The following is a 19,541-nucleotide window of genomic DNA, read 5'->3' as shown; positions in this document are numbered from 1 at the left end:
ACGTCAAGTCAAAGATACTAGGGAAGGAATCCCTAAGAGTACTTTTGACAAGACAAAGGTGGCTAAGGCTCCAAAAAGGCCTAATAAAGTCACAAAGAAGGTTATAAGGGAAGTTATTCCTAGAAGTGACATAGTAGAGGTGACCAAGACTTCTAAGAAGCCTAGAAAGGTCCTTAGGAAGATATCTAGGGAAGTCATCCCTAGTGAGTACCTAGAGCATCCAAGGAGCACCAATAGGTTGTGGGTTCCTAGGAGCATATTCTCTACACCCTAAATAGGTTTAGAGAGTGTCAACTCCAATTGGAAGGGTAGTTAACCCAAACTTGTTAAAGTTGACACTTGAGAACATTTTCAAGGTTATTGTTAACCTTTGAAAATGAAAATGATTGTAAGGTTACTCTTTAAAAGAGTAATATATGTGCTAAAATTTGAAGAGTTGAATTTAATCTAACTTGGCACACTTAAGAAAAGTATAAGAAAAATCAAGTTAGAATTTTAATACTTTCTTAAGGAATTAAGAGAAAACTCATGCTTTAATCAAATGTGATTAAAGCCTTGAAGAGCAAAATGTGTCAAAATTTGAGGAGTTAAATCTAATTTAAATTGACACACTAGAGAGAAGCAAAAGTAATGTCAAATTTGAAATTTGACATTTTCTTATGGATTAAAGGGAAATGTAAACCTTAATCCAAATTGTCACTCTTGGAAAGAGTAACATGTGCCAAATCTTAAGGAATTATGCTTGAATTAAATTGGCACAATGTGGAAAAACATAAGAAATACCAAATTGGGGTTTTGGTATCTTCTTAGGGTAATTAAAGGAAAATCTAGGTCCTAATGTAAGATGTTTACTCTTTGGAAGAGTAAAATGTGTCAAACTTTGAGGTGTTGAACTTAATTTAAATGGACACATTTAGAAAAGGATAAGAAATGTCAAGTTGGGGTTTTGACATTTTCTTAGAAGGTTAAAGGCAAATCTAAGTCTTAATTTGATTTTATTTACTCTTGGAAAGAGTAAAATGTGTTATACTTTGAGGAATTTGTTTAATTTAAAATGACACAAATTTAGAAAGAAATTAAAGAAATGTCAAGTTGGGGTTTGGCATTTTCTTGATGAAATTGGGCAATCTAGGGTTAAATTTTGAGTTAGCTAGGGTTAAGAATACTTAGATAGGTAATCTAGGTAAATTTTATTTATGCCAACTTGCCATGATTGTTTGCCCATCATATGTCATGACATCATATTTAGCATTCATATTTTATTATGAAAAATGCAAAAATACCATGTCATGTCATACATACATCATGTAGCTATAGCATGCTTTGCTTTTGAAAATTGCTTATTTTGATGTATGCCATTAATCATCATGCAGTATGTCAATTTCCTTGTAATTAAGGACAAAAGATATTTATTATGTATGGAAGTGTCCCAACAAGAGGGATCATATCAAGTGACATCCTAGATGGATGATCATGATTTTTACAATGCCTAGATAGAGATGCATGATCCCTTAGTTTAGGGGCAAGACCAAATATACATCTCACAAAGAACTATAAGGTGACTTGTATGTGTTTTAATACATGTTAGATACAAGTGAGTTGTTAAGATGGTGAACAAAACTCAAGATATTGATCTAGTACATTTTGTTGAGTTTTAGGTTCATCAAAACACATAGTTATGTGTCTTCCAATCATTGGGAAAGCTAATGTATAAGTCATGTGCATTGAGCCCAAAGAACGTGGTTGGATATTGGTTTTGAAAATGATTTCAAAATGCTTTTGAAAAACCTTGGTGAAGACTATCTTTTGATAGTAATCATCATTGAAAAGTTAGACGCAAATTAGGAGAAAACATTGAAGTTTTCAAGAGTTTTCAAATTTGTGTCAATCTTTGAAAATAGGAAGTATTTTCATAGAAAACTATTTTTCTCTGATAAAGTATACCCTAAATAATGTCTACATGAGTTTTCATGATGAAAACAAGTATGGATTGGTTAAGAAAAACTAAAGTGAAGTTTCGGTTGAGGTTTAGTTACATTATTGAATTTTGAATCTCAAAACTTCGAGTTTTGGTTTTCCTAATTATTTAGGAACCCCAAGTCATTGTTGGTGCAATGATAGAAGTTTGACCATGTTTTTAGGGGGAGTTACTCTTTGAAAACATAAAAATCGTTTCCAAGACCAAAAGGAGGTCAAGTGTTAAGGTAGCACATGTCATTGGTATGGGAGGTGTTACCAAGTACAAGGGAGAGTCATCTAAGGCCAATAAGAAGGAATATGCTAGGGTAGCATATAATTATAGTAAGGATGAGGTGTCCAATATTAAGGACAAGAAGAAATTAATCAAAGACAAGGTATCTAAGGTTAAGAAGGTGAGTTTAGTAGGTCAAGTGTCACCTGAGGTGCACCGAAGTGGCCTAGCCATAGTGGATGAGTCACCAAGGGAGGTGACTAAGGTTAAGATTCCTAAGATTAGGAAGAGCCTTTGGGACCCATGATAGATGGGTTATCAAATGTGCCAAGTGGTTAGGAGACGGACTTAAGTCTCTAACCTAGTGGGTTAGCACAATTGGGATGTGTTTCATGTATAAAAATATGACATTGGGGGTCATATTGCATAAAAATTAGTTTTTGATATATAGATGTCATATAAACCCATGCTAGGGAAGTATTGTGGTTTAGTATGGGCAGATACATCAAGAGGAAGCCAAAACTAGGACTTTAGGTCAATGTTCAATTGAACTATTTAGCTAGTTTTGAATTTTGTGTCAATCTTGGGATCTGTGATAAATATATTTTTATATATATTTTTCCCAAGTAAACATGGATAAAATAGATCTCTCCACAAAATTTAGGATTTTTTGGAGGTCTGTGGAATTTTTGGCGCATTTCTGAAAGTAAGTAAAAAAGGCTGATTTTTGCCAAAAAGAGTACCCATCGACTGGTACAGTTACCAGTCGACTGGTAACATTGTTTTTGAGCACAGAATGCCTCTGTAAGCTCATTTTGATGAGGCCAGTCAACTGGTTCTGATGCCAGTCGACTGGTAACAGTGTATTTCGAACACAGAAGGTTCTGTGAGTGGAAATCGAGGGGGGCAGTCGACTGGTACCTAGTTCAGTCGACTGATACCAGCCTAAAAGTGTTTTTCAACGTTGTTCTTAACCGTGTCAACTCGTTTAAATGTATGAGATCCATGGGAGATAAATACATGAGTTTAGAGTCAATTTGGATGACATATTTTCAACAATTGGGATATTGTTGGAGCTCTTTTTGATGTATGGAAAAGGGGGAGAAGTTTAGGTTTAAGTGGGAAACCTATACACCTTTGCAAGAAATCCTAGCTCGAGGGGGAGCTTAGATGAAGGGGGAGCGATTGTTTAGGCAAATGGGGAGAAGTTTACCTTCGCGGGAAATCCTAGCTCAAGGGAGAGCTTAGGTGAAGGGGGAGCCTAGGGATTTAGGTTCCATTATTTATGCATGAGTTGATTTGCATATGTATTGCATTTATGTTTCCCTAACTTAAATAGATTGCCAAACATCAAAAAGGGGGAGATTGTTGGAGCAATCTAGGTGCCCTAGGTTTTGATGTTTGGGCAAAGGTTTAAGTTAGGTTTATTGTTGTATTTGATATGCATTGTGAGTGTGCAGGATACATGTACAACAAGGAAAGTCCAAGTGTGATCTTGGCAAATGAGGAAAGTCCAAGAATGTGACTTGGCGGTGTAAGTCCAAGCATGTAGTCTTGGCAACGTAAGTCCAAGTGTGACTTGGCAATGGATGAAGTTCCGGAGGTGAGGAGCCTCTTGGCAAAGGAAGACCCGACAATATGGACAAGGCCGAAGGAAGCTCCATAAGGCAAGATGTGAAGGATGGGGAGACATCCGAGGGACGCGAGACTGATGGAGGAGGCTAGAAGGCTAGGTCTAGTGCTGAGTGATTGTACTCAGGGCAAAATTCTATGTGTTTTAGGATTTACTGTAGCAGTACTATAGCGACACTGTAGCAGTACTGTCATGACACTGTAGCAGTACTGTCATGACACTGTAGCAGTATTGTAGCAGTCAATTGGTTACTGTAGCAGTCGACTGGTAACCGAAGGCTTCACTTAAAGGACCAGTGGACTGGTGCATACACCAGTCGACTGGTAGCGGGAAAACATCTTAGTGTTTTCCTCTCGAGCTCTATTTAATAGAGCTCGAGGTGCTTGGGCATGTTGACGAAATAGACTTGGTTAAAGCCTATTAGAGTCTCCCAAGCCTTCGTGTGATCGGTGTGCTTGTATTCAAGTGTTTGTGGCGAGATTTTTCCACCGACAAGGAGCTTGAGCTAGCCGGAGGTTTTCCGGGGACTAATCCACCGAAGGATTGAGGGATCGTCCACCTTACGGACACACCGTGGAGTAGGAGCAAGTTATCTCTGAACCACGTAAACGAACGTGTTAGCGGTTTGCATCTCTTCCTTTGTATTTAGCTTTCATATTTGTATTTATGGTTGTATTCTTTGTTTTCCGCTGTGCACTAACGAATACGTAGGAAGCGATCGATTTGGGTGAGACGCTATTCACCCCCCCTCTAGTGGGCACATCGGTCCCAACAATATATTCCGCGTCCTCCGAACTGACGCACTTTAAAAGCGGTCGGGAAAAAGCTTTCTTGTAAAGCTGGTCCCCGATGAGGGTGAACCGACCGACTCTCTTTCTCAGAAGCTGGGCTTCATCCCGGTCGGGCGGAGTGGCTCCTGACCGCAAAAACTCTACTATAGCCGTCCTCCAGTCGCTGGGAATGTGAGGCCCTCCATCCTATCAATATGCGCTACTAAGGATATGTGCTCGATTGCCTGTTGAGCGCCGATCGGTGTTATTGAACTAGCCAACTTTGCCAACTCATCTGCTGCCTGGTTGTCTGCTCGGGGAATTTTTTGCACGACCACCTCGCCAAAGCTGATCTTGAGTCTTTTGAAGGTCTCCACGTAGAGTTTGAGCCTTGCATTGTTGACCTCGAAAACTCCTGAGAGTTGTTGAGCGGTGAGCTGAGAGTCAGAGAAGATAATCACTCGGTTGGCTCCCACATGCCGGGCGGCCTGCAGTCCCGCTATGAGGGCTTCATATTCCGCCTCATTATTAGTAGCTCGATAATCCAACTGAACGGATAGATGCATCCGCTCCTCCTGTGGTGAGATTAATAGAATGCTGACTCCGCTCCCGAGTCGAGTTGACGATCCATCCACATAGACCTTCCATAAAGCCTCAGGCTCAGGACTCTGTACTTCCGTGATGAAGTCCACTAGGGATTGCGCTTTAATTGTTGTGCGGGGCTGGTATTGAATATCAAATTCACTGAGCCCCGTGGTCCATTTAATCAGCCGTCCGGATGCCTCTGGGTTGAGGAGGACTCTCCCTAGAGGGCTGTTCGTCATGACAATGATTGTGTGCCCCAGAAAATAGGGTCGGAGTCTCCGGGCAGCGAGGACTAAAGCGAATGCAAGTTTTTCGAGACCAGTGTAGCGGGACTCAGCATCCTTTAGGATATAACTTAAGAAATACACAGGCTGCTCCTAGCCATTTTTCCTTACTAGCGCCGAGCCGACGGCCTGCTCGGTCGATGATAGGTAGATACGGAGCGGTTCGCCGACGGCTGGCTTAGATAGTATAGGTAATGAATTCAGATACACCTTTAATTCTTCGAAAGCCTGGTCGCACTCTGTGTCCCATTGGAATTTGGTCGCTCGTCGCAAAATCTTGAAGAATGGCAAACTCCAGTCGGCTGTCTTAGAGATGAATCGTGACAAGGCTGTTATCCGTCCAGTGAGGCGTTGCACTTCCTTCATGCTTCGGGGCGGTGGCATGTCCTGCAGCGCCTTTACTTTGCTAGGGTTCGCCTCGATGCCTCGTTTGGTAATAATGTAGCCCAGGAATTACCCACCTTTCGCCCCGAACAGACACTTCTCGGGGTTCAGCTTAACTTCGTACATTCTCAGCGTTCAGAAGGTTTCTTCTATATCTGCACACAGGTTGACCGCTCGGAGTGATTTAAAAAGTATGTCATCTACATATACCTCCAAGTTTCGGCCGATCTGCTTTCGGAACACTCTGTTCATGAGCCGTTGATACGTGGCGCCCGCGTTCTTCAGCCCGAATGACATTACCTTGTAACAGTAGGTGTCGTCCGCCGTGATGAAACTCACTTTCTCCTGGTCTTCTCGGGCGAGCAGCACCTGGTGATAACCCTGATATGCATCCAGCATGCATATCAGCTCGCATCCGGCGGTCGAGTCCACCATTGGCCGATCCGGGGCAAAGGGTAGAAGTCCTTCGGGCACGCCCTATTGAGGTCCCGGAAATCGATGCAGACCCTCCACTTGTTACTCGGCTTGGAGACTAGCACCACATTCGCCAACCAGCTCGGGTATTGCACTTCCCGTATATGGCTGGCTTCTAGCAAATTTTCGACCTCCGCGCGAATGATGACGTTCTGCTCTGCGCTGAAGTCCCGCTTTCTCTGCTTCACTGGCCGAGCGTCCGGTCGGACATGGAGCTCATGCTGCGTTACGCTCGACGAAATGCCCGACAACTCATGGGTTGACCATGCGAAGACTGTTGGAGTGTATACTGAAAGCCTAAGCTTTTGTAAACATTTGTTTTGAATAAAGAATCACATTTGGTCAAATTATCTACATTTGTTTGTAGTTGTTCAATTAATTTATATTGTAGATAACATAGTATGTGGTGTCACATACAGAAGATGATGTTATCAGTATCTTATAAATTATAAACAGTGGCTCACGACCAAAATGGAAAGGAACAAACCATTAGAAGGTCGTAGTGTAATTAAGTATCAGTTTATCTTGATTGTATAGTTACACTAGTACACTCAGAGTATATTGAGTAGGACCATTTGAGGTCGTTTCTTTTATACTGACTTTATAAAGAAACAAAAACCTCAGTTATTATGGAAGTGTGTGCTCTTAATCCTAATGTAATAACAAGCACGTATATTTGATATTTATTTCTTTAATTTATCAATGGGTGAGATTTAGTTCGTTGAATCAATAAACCCGATAAGTTGGGAAATGGTATCACTTATAGTGTGTGTTGTTGATTATAGAAGGAAACTGTGTCCTACAGATACTAGGTTGATAATGTCCTTAAGAAGAGCTCATAAAGATTGTCATGTTAAACCCTGCAGGTGGACTTAGTCCGACATGATAATAAGGTTGAGTGGTACTACTCTTGGACTTAGATATTAATTAAATGAGTTGTCAGTAACTCACTTAATTAGTGGACATTCGATATCTTAAACACAGGGAGACTAACACACTCATAATAAGAAGGAGCCCAAAAATGTAATTTGGGATTGGTGCGGTAGTTCAATGATAGTTCTCTAGTGGAATGAATTATCATTGATAAAATTAAGTTGTGTGTTCGGGGCGAACACGGGATGCTTAATTTTATCGGGAGACCAAAACCAATTCCTCCTCTCGGTCCCTATCGTAGCCTCTTATTTGTAGAGTTCTATACCCACCTATACCCACCTTCTATACCCACCCAATAGGGGCCGGCCAAGCTAGCTTGGGAACAAGCTAGGGCCGGCCTAGGTATGAATTTGGGTGGCCGGCCTAGCTTGAACCCAAGCTAGAGGGGGCCGGCCAAATTAAATTAAAAAGGAATTTTAATTTTAATTTTTATTATGTGGAAGAAATAATTTATTAAAGAGAATTAAAATTAAAATATCTCTCTTATAAAAGATCTACAAAAGATTAAAAAAAGATATTAAATCTCTTTCCTTATTTGTAAATTGATGAGATATTTTATTTTTCTCTTTAAAAATTATTCACATGTTATAAAATTAAAATTATAGAAATTTCTTTTTATCAACCATGAAGATATTTTTAAAGAGAAATTTTATTTTAAAATTTCCGGAAACAAATTAGGAAGTTTTAATTTGTTGATTGAAACTCTCCAAATTTGCTCTTTTGATTATGGCCGGCCATCACAAGGTTGATTGGGAAATTTTATTTTATTTTTCTCAATTAATTCATGTCAAGGAAAATTGAGGAAATTTTATTGTAATTAAATTTCCTAATTTGCCTAGGCCAAGGAATATAAAAGAAGGGGTAGGGGTGCCTTCATGAGACACAACCTCTATTATTTTCTCTCCCTCTTTTCCTTGGTGTTGTGGCCGACCATCATCTCTTCTCTTCTTCCTCTTTGTGGTGGCCGAAACTCTCTATTGCTTGGAGCTCTTGTGGAGGCCGGATACTACTTGGAGAAGAAGAAGAAGAAGGAGAGGAAGCTTGCATCTCTTAGAGCTTGGTTGGTGTTTTTCTTCTTCCTTGGTGAAGCTTTCTTGTTTTGGCCGAACCTAGCTAGGAGGAGAAGAAGGTGCTTGGTGGTTTCTCATCTCGGAAGATCGTTGCCCACACAACGTCCGAGGTTAGAAGAGGAATACGGTAGAAGATCAAGAGGTTTTTCTACAAGGTATAACTAGTAATTTTTCTTTCCGCATCATGCTAGTTATTTATGGAAATAATACCAAATACAAAAGGCTTACGTTCTAGAATTTCGAATATGTTTTTCGATGTTGTGTTCTTTTGTTTTTTCTTTTCCTTGTGATTTGATTGTTCTCTTTGGTTAACCTAAAGTTATTTTAGGAAATTAAATATTAGCTTTCTATAAAAGGTTTTGTCTAGTCGGTGGTGGTTGCTCCCATATCCAAGAAGGCCATGTGCCTCGCCACGTCAGTACTGGGAACCAATTATGGAAATTAATATTTAATGGAATTAATAACTTAAGGAGACTTGGGTCGAACGTGTTAAGTTCCGCAGGAGATCCAAGTCAAAACCTAAAAGAACAAATAGATTAAGTTTTGGATCAAACGTGTTAAGTTCCGCAGGCGATCCAAAATTTAATTTAAAAGAACACATGGTAGCTAGGAAAAGGTTCAGACCTTTGTACAAAATTTTTGTACAGTGGAACCTATAGGTTTTCCGAGTAGCAACCAACAATTGGTATCAGAGCTAGGGTTTTGCCTCTGTGTATTTGGTATTTAGTTTAATTATGCACATGTCATACATAATTTAGGTAGGATAAAAGTAGGATGTGCTAACTTTGTGGATGCAGGATCCAACTATTATAACTTTTAGTTATTATGTGTGTGATTGGACCCTTGAACATGTCAAGGGCATTTATATGTGTGTGCATGATTGTATTAAAATACAGCAGGAGCTGTATTTAGTTTTTATTAGGATTTTATTTTTGATCTAGATACATGTACATTCCTTTTTTGGAATATAGGATCAAAAATGTAAAATTCTATTTATGTCGCGGACCGAATCTTGCAAAGCGTGGAACCTTCTAAGGACCAGAGGCGCAGCGGAACTAGGAGCAAGATGAATGCGACAGCTAGACCCGGTGGCGGTGGCCAAATATGGCAACAACTTGGGATGACAACACACGGAGGACAATTAGAGATAAAAGCCATAATAGTTGAAAATTAAATTTTCTATTTATTGCTTTTATATTATGCTGTGTGTGCATGTTAGTTTACAAGTTTTAGTAGGCTAGCATAGTTAAAATTCCTCATTTATAAATAACTAAGTGGGAGAGGGATTTTTAAGTAAATCCCTTGGTCTCCATTACTGGTTTGTAAGTGATGCAAACAAGCTTGCGCGTTGGCTCTGAGTGCCTTCCTCCATAACGGATGAGCTTGTTTGCGGATCACTAGAACAGACTTCCATTTTTGGATGACTATAGGAAGTTAATTAAGAGCGTGTGATCTTCCCCAACGGAAGGGGCATAATCTTATTAATGGACTTAGTGTCAAGTAATGGTATACACTTAGACACATCTAATAGTATCCTCCCCATCGAAGTCACTGCTATTATTTGTGTGACCAAATAATACCAACTATTAATTTTATTTGTCAAAAGTTAGGATGACAAGATAATAAAATTAATGGGTTAAAACCCTCCTTTTACAAATGTTGAATTTGTATACGTCCACACTAACGTGGCATACAAAATTCACGGTGTTATGAGGTGTTGGTTAATTTAAAATAGTATTGTTTGAGGAATCAATATTATTCTAAATTTAGAGTTCTGACCAAAAGTTATTTGTGATTCTTAGGATGACTTTCAACCCACTGTCCATCATACTTCAACAGAATAGACTTACTGGACCTAATTACATAGATTGGAAAAGAAACCTAGACATTGTTCTTACTGCTGAAAGCTATAAATTTGTACTGACTGAGCAGTGCCCTGAAGCACCTACTGGTGAATCTACCCAAGAGGAGATTGAACATCATAGGAAATGGGTAAAAGCAGATGAGATGGCGCGGTGTTACATTTTGGCTTCAATGTCAAATGTATTGCAACATCAACATCAAGATTTACCAACAGCCTATGATATTATGAACAATCTCAAGGAACTCTTTGGTCATCAGGATAGGGCTTCTAGGCAAGAAGCCATGAGAAAGATAATGGCAACCACCGAGGGTACTTCTGTAAGGGATCATATCCTAAAATGATGGCTTATCCGAACGAGATACTGATCCTTGGAGGAGAAATTGATGGGAAACCCGGATCGATATGATCCTCCAAACGCTACCTAGAAGTTTTGAGCATTCACTTTGAACTATAATATGAATAAGAGGATTTATTCATTAGGGGAACTACTGACAAATCAAGCAGTGAAGGATTATTTCGTCACAATTCTCAAATTCACTATCTGAAAATGGTTCTACTTCTAAACCGAGAGGAAGAAGAAGAAGAAACAAGTGGCTTAAGAAAGAAAGTGAATAAATCTCAGTCAGGATTTAAAGCTGGAGTGAAGAAGTCGAAGGGCAAGTGCTTCATGCAAGCAGACTTGGAAGGCAGACTGTCCTCGTAGGAACCAAAACAAAGGTATATCTCATGCTCTAGTTGTTGAAACATGTTTAGCAGTGTTATCTACCAGCACCTGGTGTGTAGATACGGGAGCCACTGATCATGTCTGCAATTCCTTGCAGGGGTTCCAGGAAACCCGACGACTAATTACCATCTACATGGGCAATGCTACTAAGGTGGCAGCTGTTGCAGTGGGAGACGTCTACTTATCTTTTAGTAGAAATAAAAATTTAGTTTTAAGAAATTGTCTTTATGTACCCAGTTTTAGAAAGAATTTAATTTTAGTTTCTAAACTGTTTTTAGATGGATATTCAGTTTCTTTCAGTAACGATGTAGTTATTAAAAGAAATAAAGTGATTATCTGTTCTGGTGCATTAGTTGACAATTTGTATACTTTAAATCCAATTTCTTCCACAAAAGCAAAACATGAAAATTTATAACTCATCTTCTAATTCTAATAAGAGAAAAGAACCTTCGGAAATGAACCAAGCATATCTTTGGCATCTAAGACTTGGTCATATTAACTTAAGTAGGATTCAGAGGCTTGTAGCCGATGGACTTTTGAGTTCATTAGAGTTGGAAAATTTTCCAACTTGTGAATCCTGCTTAGAAGGAAAAATGACCAAGAGGCCGTTCAAGGCCAAGGGGTATAGAGCCAAAGAAGTGTTAGAATTGGTTCACTCTGATTTGTGTGATCCTATGTCTGTCCAAGCAAGAGGAGGTTTTGAATATTTTGTCTCTTTCATAGACGATTATTCAAGATACGGATACATTTACCTAATGCGCCGCAAGTCCGAGTGCTTTGATAAGTTCAAAGAATACAAGGCTGATGTGGAGAAACGATTAGGTAAAAGTATCAAGACACTACGATCTGATCGTGGTGGCGAATACCTCTTAGGAGAGTTTAGGAATTACTTATCAGAGACTGGGATTCAATCCCAATTGTCTGCACCTGGAACACCCCAACAGAATGGTGTAGCAGAACGAAGGAATATGACTCTTATGGAGATGGTTAGATCGATGATGAGTTATTCAGAATTACCAAATTCGTTTTGGGGATATGCTCTGGAAACAACAGTATACGTTCTGAACTTAGTACCTTCTAAATCAGTTTCTTCTACTCCCATAGAATTGTGGAATGGGCGAAAACCCAGTCTAAGACATATTCGGATTTGGGGTAGTCCAGCACATGTGCTGAAACCAGATGCTGATAAGTTAGAATCTCGTACAAAAGTTCGCGTGTTTGCAGGATATCCCAAAGAAACGAAAGGTGGTTTATTTTATAGTCCTAAAGACCAGAAGGTCATTGTTAGCACCAATGCCCAGTTTTTAGAAGAAGACTATATAATTGATCACAAGCCCAGTAGTAAAGTTGTTTTAGAAGAACTTAGAGAGGACATGTCTATTTCAGTACCAACAGTACAAGATGAAGTACCACAAGAGACTACAACACGTGTCACACATGATACACAACCACAGACAGTGCCTCGTCGTAGTGGGAGGGTTGTAAGGCAGCCTGAAAGATTCATGTTTTTGGGAGACTCTTCGGACTTGATCCCGAGTAAACATGAACCTGATCCACGAACATATGACGAAGCACTCCAAGATATAGATGCAGCATCTTGGCAAAAGGCAATGAATTCTGAAATAGAGTTTATGTACTCTAATAAGGTCTGGGAGCTTGTAGAACCACCTGATGGTGTAAAAGCCGTTGGATGCAAGTGGATCTACAAAAGGAAAAGAGGGACAGACGGGAAGGTAGAAACCTTCAAAGCTAGGCTTGTTGCGAAATGGTACACTCAGAAAGAGGGAATCGATTATGAGGAAACCTTTTCACCGGTAGCCATGCTTAAGTCTATCCGGATACTCTTATCCATTGCTGCTCATATGGATTATGAGATTTGGCAAATGGATGTCAAGACAGCTTTCCTTAATGGAAATCTTGAAGAGAACATCCATATGAAGCAACCAGAAGGATTTATTGAAAAAGGCAAAGAGCATCTAGTGTGCAAGCTCAATCGGTCCATTTATGGATTAAAGCAAGCTTCAAGATCTTGGAACATCCGGTTTAATGAAGTAATCCAGTCATATGGATTTATTCAAAGTCCGGATGAGTCTTGTGTATATAAAAAGTGTAACGGAAACGTGGTGGTATTTCTTGTACTATACGTAGATGATATTTTGTTAATTGGCAATAATGTCAAGGTATTATCAGACGTAAGGGTATGATTGTCCAAACAATTTGATATGAAGGACTTAGGAGATTGTGCACACATTCTTGGGATCAAAGTTATAAGGGATCGTAAGAAAAGAATGTTGTGTCTATCCCAAGCTTCATATATAGATACAATCCTTGCTCGTTTTAGCATGCAGGATTCCAAGAAAGGTTTTTTACCTTTTAGACATGGAGTAGCTCTATCTAAAGAGATGTCTCCAAAGACATCGAAAGAGATAGAGGACATGAAAGCAGTTCCTTATGCTTCGGCTGTAGGAAACCTAATGTATGCAATGCTATGTACGAGACCGATATCTGTTTCGTGGGCATGGTCAAGATATCGAGTAACCTGGACAAGGAAATTGGATGCGGTAAAGCATATATTAAAGTACACGAGAAGGACTAGAGATTATATGCTAGTTTATCAAGCGACGATCGCTCCACGTGGGTTATCTGATTGATTTCCAATCGAGATAGGGATAATGATGAAGTCTACATCGGCTATGTGTTTACTTTAGGAGGTGGAGCCATTTCATGGAGGAGTGTTAAGCGAAATGCGTTTGGACTCAACCATGGAAGCTGAGTATGTAGCAGCCTCTGAGGCAGCTAAAGAAGCAGTATGGCTCAGGAACTTTCTAATGGACTTAGATGTGATTCCTGGTTTGCCCAAAATCATCACAATTTATTGTGATAATAGCGGTGCAGTTGCAAACTCGAAGGAACCATGAGCCCATAAGGCAAGTAAACATATAGAGCGCAAATACCACCTGATACGAGATATTGTGAAGCGAGGAGAAGTTGTCATCGCCAAGATTGCATCAGCGGATAACCTGGCAGATCCTTTCACTAAGGCCCTTCCGGCGAAAGCTTTCGATCGGCATGTGGAGGGAATGGGAATCAGATGTATGGTAGAAGATATGACAGCTTAGTCATTAGTATAAGTGGGAGATTGTTGGAGTGTATACTGAAAGCCTAAGCTTTTGTAAACATTTGTTTTGAATAAAGAATCACATTTGGTCAAATTATCTACATTTATTTGTAGTTGTTCAATTAATTTATATTGTAGATAACATAGTATGTGGTGTCACATACAGAAGATGATGTTATCAGTATCTTATAAATTATAAACAGTGGCTCACGACCAAAATGGAAAGGAACAAACCATTAGAAGGTCGTAGCGTAATTAAGTATCAGTTTATCTTGATTGTATAGTTACACTAGTACACTTAGAGTGTATTGAGTAGGACCATTTGAGGTCGTTTCTTTTATACTGACTTTATAAAGAAACAAAAATCTCAGTTATTATGGAAGTGTGTGCTCTTAATCCTAATGTAATAACAAGCACGTATATTTGATATTTATTTCTTTAATTTATCAATGGGTGAGATTTAGTTCGTTGAATCAATAAACCCGATAAGTTGGGAAATGGTATCACTTATAGTGTGTGTTGTTGATTATAGAAGGAAACTCCTTGAGATACTAGGTTGATAATGTCCTCAAGAGGAGCTCATAAAGATTGTCATGTTAAACCCTGCAGGTGAACTTAGTCCGACATGATAATAAGGTTGAGTGGTACTACTCTTGGACTTAGATATTAATTAAATGAGTTGTTAATAACTCACTTAATTAGTGGACATTCGATATCTTAAACACAGGGAGACTAACACACTCATAATAAGAAGGAGCCCAAAAATGTAATTTGGGATTGGTGCGGTAGTTCAATGATAGTTCTCTAGTGGAATGAATTATCATTGATAAAATTAAGTTGTGTGTTCGGGGCGAACACGGGATGATTAATTTTATCGGGAGACCAAAACCAATTCCTCCTCTCGGTCCCTATCGTAGCCTCTTATTTGTAGAGTTCTATACCCACCTATATCCACCTTCTATACCCACCCAATAGGGGTCGGCCAAGCTAGCTTGGGAAACAAGCTAGGGCCGGCCTAGGTATGAATTTGGGTGGCCGGCCCTAGCTTGAACCCAAGCTAGTGGGGGCCGGCCAAATTAAATTAAAAAGGAATTTTAATTTTAATTTTTATTATGTGGAAGAAATAATTTATTAAAGAGAATTAAAATTAAAATATCTCTCTTATAAAAGATCTACAAAAGATTAAAGAAAGATATTAAATCTCTTTCCTTATTTGTAGATTGGTGAGATATTTTATTTTTCTCTTTAAAAATTATTCACATGTTATAAAATTAAAATTATAGAAATTTCCTTTTATCAACCATGAAGAGATTTTTAAAGAGAAATTTTATTTTAAAATTTCCGGAAACAAATTAGGAAGTTTTAATTTGTTGATTGAAACTCTCCAAATTTTCTCTTTTGATTATGGCCGGCCATCACAAGGTTGATTGGGAAATTTTATTTTATTTTTCTCAATTAATTCATGTCAAGGAAAATTGAGGAAATTTTATTGTAATTAAATTTCCTAATTTGCCTAGGACAAGGAATATAAAAGAAGGGGTAGGGGTGCCTTCATGAGACACAACCTCTATTATTTTCTCTCCCTCTTTTCCTTGGTGTTGTGGCCAACCATCATCTCTTCTCTTCTTCCTCTTTGTGGTGGCCGAAACTCTCTATTGCTTGGATCTCTTGTGGAGGTCGGATACTACTTGGAGAAGAAGAAGAAGAAGGAGAGGAAGCTTGCATCTCTTAGAGCTTGGTTGGTGTTTTTCTTCTTCCTTGGTGAAGCTTTCTTGTTTTGGCCGAACCTAGCTAGGAGGAGAAGAAGGTGCTTGGTGGTTTCTCATCTCGGAAGATCGTTGCCCACACAACGTCCGAGGTTAGAAGAGGAATACGGTAGAAGATCAAGAGGTTTTTCTACAAGGTATAACTAGTAATTTTTCTTTCCGCATCATGCTAGTTATTTATGGAAATAATACCAAATACAAGAGGCTTACGTTCTAGAATTTCGAATATGTTTTTCGATGTTGTGTTCTTTTGTTTTTTCTTTTCCTTGTGATTTGATTGTTCTCTTTGGTTAACCTAAAGTTATTTTAGGAAATTAAATATTAGCTTTCTATAAAAGGTTTTGTCTAGTCGGTGGTGATTGCTCCCATATCCAAGAAGGCCATGTGCCTCGCCACGTCAGTACTGGGAACCAATTATGGAAATTAATATTTAATGGAATTAATAACTTAAGGAGACTTGGGTCGAACGTGTTAAGTTCCGCAGGAGATCCAAGTCAAAACCTAAAAGAACAAATAGATTAAGTTTTGGATCAAACGTGTTAAATTCCGCAGGCGATCCAAAATTTAATTTAAAAGAACACATGGTAGCTAGGAAAATGTTCAGACCTTTGTACAAAATTTTTGTACAGTGGAACCTATAGGTTTTCCGAGTAGCAACCAACAAAGACATCATGGTTGCGTTGTAGGCACTCGACTATCTCCTTCCTCTGGTCTTTTTCCAGGTCAGACGCTATGAATGTTGTGGCTTCTGGCCGGTCAGGCTGGATCTATACTTCCTCCTTTTCCTCGTAAACTAAAGTTGGAGGCTTTTCAGTCACGATATTTACCTCAAGGAGCGGTGTTTTCCGTGCGGACCTGGACTCGACTCGGACCATTTCCACATAGCATCGCAGGGCGGCCAGCTGGTCTCCTCGAACTTCGCCTACTTGGTCCTCCACGGGGAACTTGATCTTCTGACAGAATGTGGAGACAACCGCTCGGAATTCGTTGAGTGCGGGTCATCCCAATATGACATTATAAGCAGAGGGGGCATCGACCACTATGAAGTTAGTGGTTCTCGTTCTTCGTAGTGGCTCCTCACCCAGCGATATAGCCAGCCTGGTCTGGCCGACCGGCAAGACCTCGTTGCCAGTGAATCCATTCAAGGGTGTTGTCATCGGGAGCAGTTCGGCACGATCAATTTGTAGTTGGTCGAACGCCTTTTTGAAGATAATGTTGACCGAGCTACCTGTATCAATAAAACTACGATGAATAGTGTAATTTGCTATTACCGCTCGGATGATGAGTGCGTCATCGTGCGACACTTCAACTCCTTCCAGGTCGCTAGGCCTGAAGCTGATCTCGGGACCCCGTTCTCGCTCTTGGCTGCAGCCTACTGCATGAATCCTTAGCTGTCGTGCGTGTGACTTTCTGGCCCTATTGGAATCTCCTCCCGTAGGACCCCCAGCGATGATGTTGATTTCGCCCCAAGCTATATTGCTTCGATTTTCCTCCTCCCGAGCAGAGGGCCTCGCTCGCTCCTATGAGGCTCGGGGGTTGGCCCTCGGCGGATGTTGATGCTGTCGCTCGACCGACTCCTTGGCCCCACGTCGTCTGGTGTCCTGGTGTTGGGGGCGCCGATCAGGCGAAGGGGATCGGTGGCGATAGCTCCTAGGCGCGGGGTGAGCGATCGGCGGAAGGCTCCGACAGTCACGGGTGTTGTGGGTGGCTGACTAATGAAGCGAACAGAACATGGGAGCCCATACCTTTCCCTTCTGCTTAGGCCGATCAGCCGCCACATGTTGGACAGCTTGTGGTCTCGATTCGTGGTGTGGACGTATTCCTTCGGCTCGAGGTCCCCTTGGCGGTTGATGGCTGGTTGGTTGCCTCCGCTCGGAGGGCGTCAGCGGCTCGGCCGGTGTTTCTTTTCTTCTCGCCGCCTGGGCTTCCTCCACATTGATATATTCATTAGCTTTGTGCAGCATATGGTCATAGCTGCGAGGCGACTTTCTGATGAGTGAGAGGAAGAAATCGCCGTCCACAAGCCCTTGCGTGAACGTATTCATCATGGTCTTCGAGGTGACTGTCAGGATGTCCATGGCCACCTGGTTGAAGAGCTGGATGTAAGCTCGGAGTGTCTCCCTCAGGCCTTGTTTTATGGCGAACAGGTTGACGTTGGTCTTCTGGTAGCGCCTGTTGCTCGCGAAATGATGAAGGAAAGCCGTGCGAAACTCCTTGAAGCTTGTGATTGATCCGTCCGGCAATCTCCAGAACCACCGTTGCGTCGATCCCGAAAGGGTGGTGAGAAATACCCTTCACTTTACACCATCTGTATATTGATGTAAAGTGGCTGTGCTGTCGAACTTACCCAGATGGTCATTCGGGTCAGTGGTCCCATTATATTCTCCGATCGTCGGTGGCGTGTAGTGCCTTGGCAGTGGATCCTGAAGAATGGCCTCGAAAAACTGCCGATTAATCCGCTCGAGGGATGATTCAGCCCAAGGCGCCTTCCCCTTCATAGCATCCCGTACGGGCGCTTCATCTGATGACCCTTGATTGGCCTGTGCCAGCTCGGATGGAGTCTGGAATAATGCCCGATGAAACGGAATAGGGGCGGGCGGCGCATTCCCTGGAGTGCCGGTCTGGCCTTTATTCTGCGCCCATGTGGAGTATTGCTCCGGTCGGTCTTCCTCCGCCGCTCGGCCACCTGACGCCGAAGTTGCCTGCTGTGCTAACCGCTCGGCTAGCGTCTTCTGCTGCTGCTGCTCCATGATTTTTGGCGCTCTTGCCTCAATAAGGGTGTCGAGCTCCTCCTGAGAGTGTGTCACTGTGTGTGGTCGTCCAGCTCCTTCCATCTTCTCTGTTCGAATTCAGGTGTTTTCCCACAGACGGTGCCAATTTGATCCTATCCGAACTATGAGTTGATGAAAGCTGGGGACGTGGCGCTCTATGCTGGCTTCGTGTACGCGTCGGGATGAGGTAGACCTCCGGCGAACCTGCAACAAAGTCGGGCCGGGAAGGGGTTCTCGGCGACGACCCTCCGATGCTCAAGTCAGGCGAGAAGAAAGCTGGAGCAAGATAATGAGAACTGTAGCTACAGTGTGGATGATTGCATACCTCCGTCGAATTCTGGGGGTCCTTATATAGGCCCCCGGGGAGGCGCATGCACGCTCCTCGACGCGTGAGCGCTTCCCCAAACATACCTCAAAATGGATGTGTCAAAAAAGTACATCTGAAGCCACACCGCAACTGTCCGCAGCATATCTCTGACATGACAGTGGAAACTTCCACCGTACGATTTACTGCCTGGTCTAGCCGCCGACCATGATGTTTGTCGGCGGCACATATCTCGAAAAGGATATCTCTGGCCGTACCCTTTGTACTCTTCTGCACCTTCTGTCTTTTATCGGGCCGAGCGGGAGAGACGCTCGACCAAACTGGTCGGGCCGAGCGGGACCGCGCCTCGGCCATATTGGTCGGGCCGAGTGGGACCGCGCCTCGGCCATACTGGTCGTCCGTGGGGACGCAGGAGGGGTCGAGTGAGTGGGTCGCTCGGTCATATGCTCGGATGAATAGCGCCTATGTTGGCCTACGGCCCAGCTGAGCGGCCGCTTGGCCTAATCAACTATCGTATGTGAATTCCTGAGTGTTGGAAACTCGAACCTTAGCCGAGTTATCTCCTTGCCGACCTGGCCTTCTGCCGCGACCAATCGGCAAGGTGGCCTCCCGCTCGGCTCACCTTTTACGTCGATCATCTTGACCTTGA

This window comes from Zingiber officinale, chromosome 6B (genome assembly GCF_018446385.1).
Source record: "Zingiber officinale cultivar Zhangliang chromosome 6B, Zo_v1.1, whole genome shotgun sequence".
Lineage (NCBI taxonomy): Eukaryota > Viridiplantae > Streptophyta > Magnoliopsida > Zingiberales > Zingiberaceae > Zingiber > Zingiber officinale.
This window is presented reverse-complemented; position numbering follows the sequence as displayed.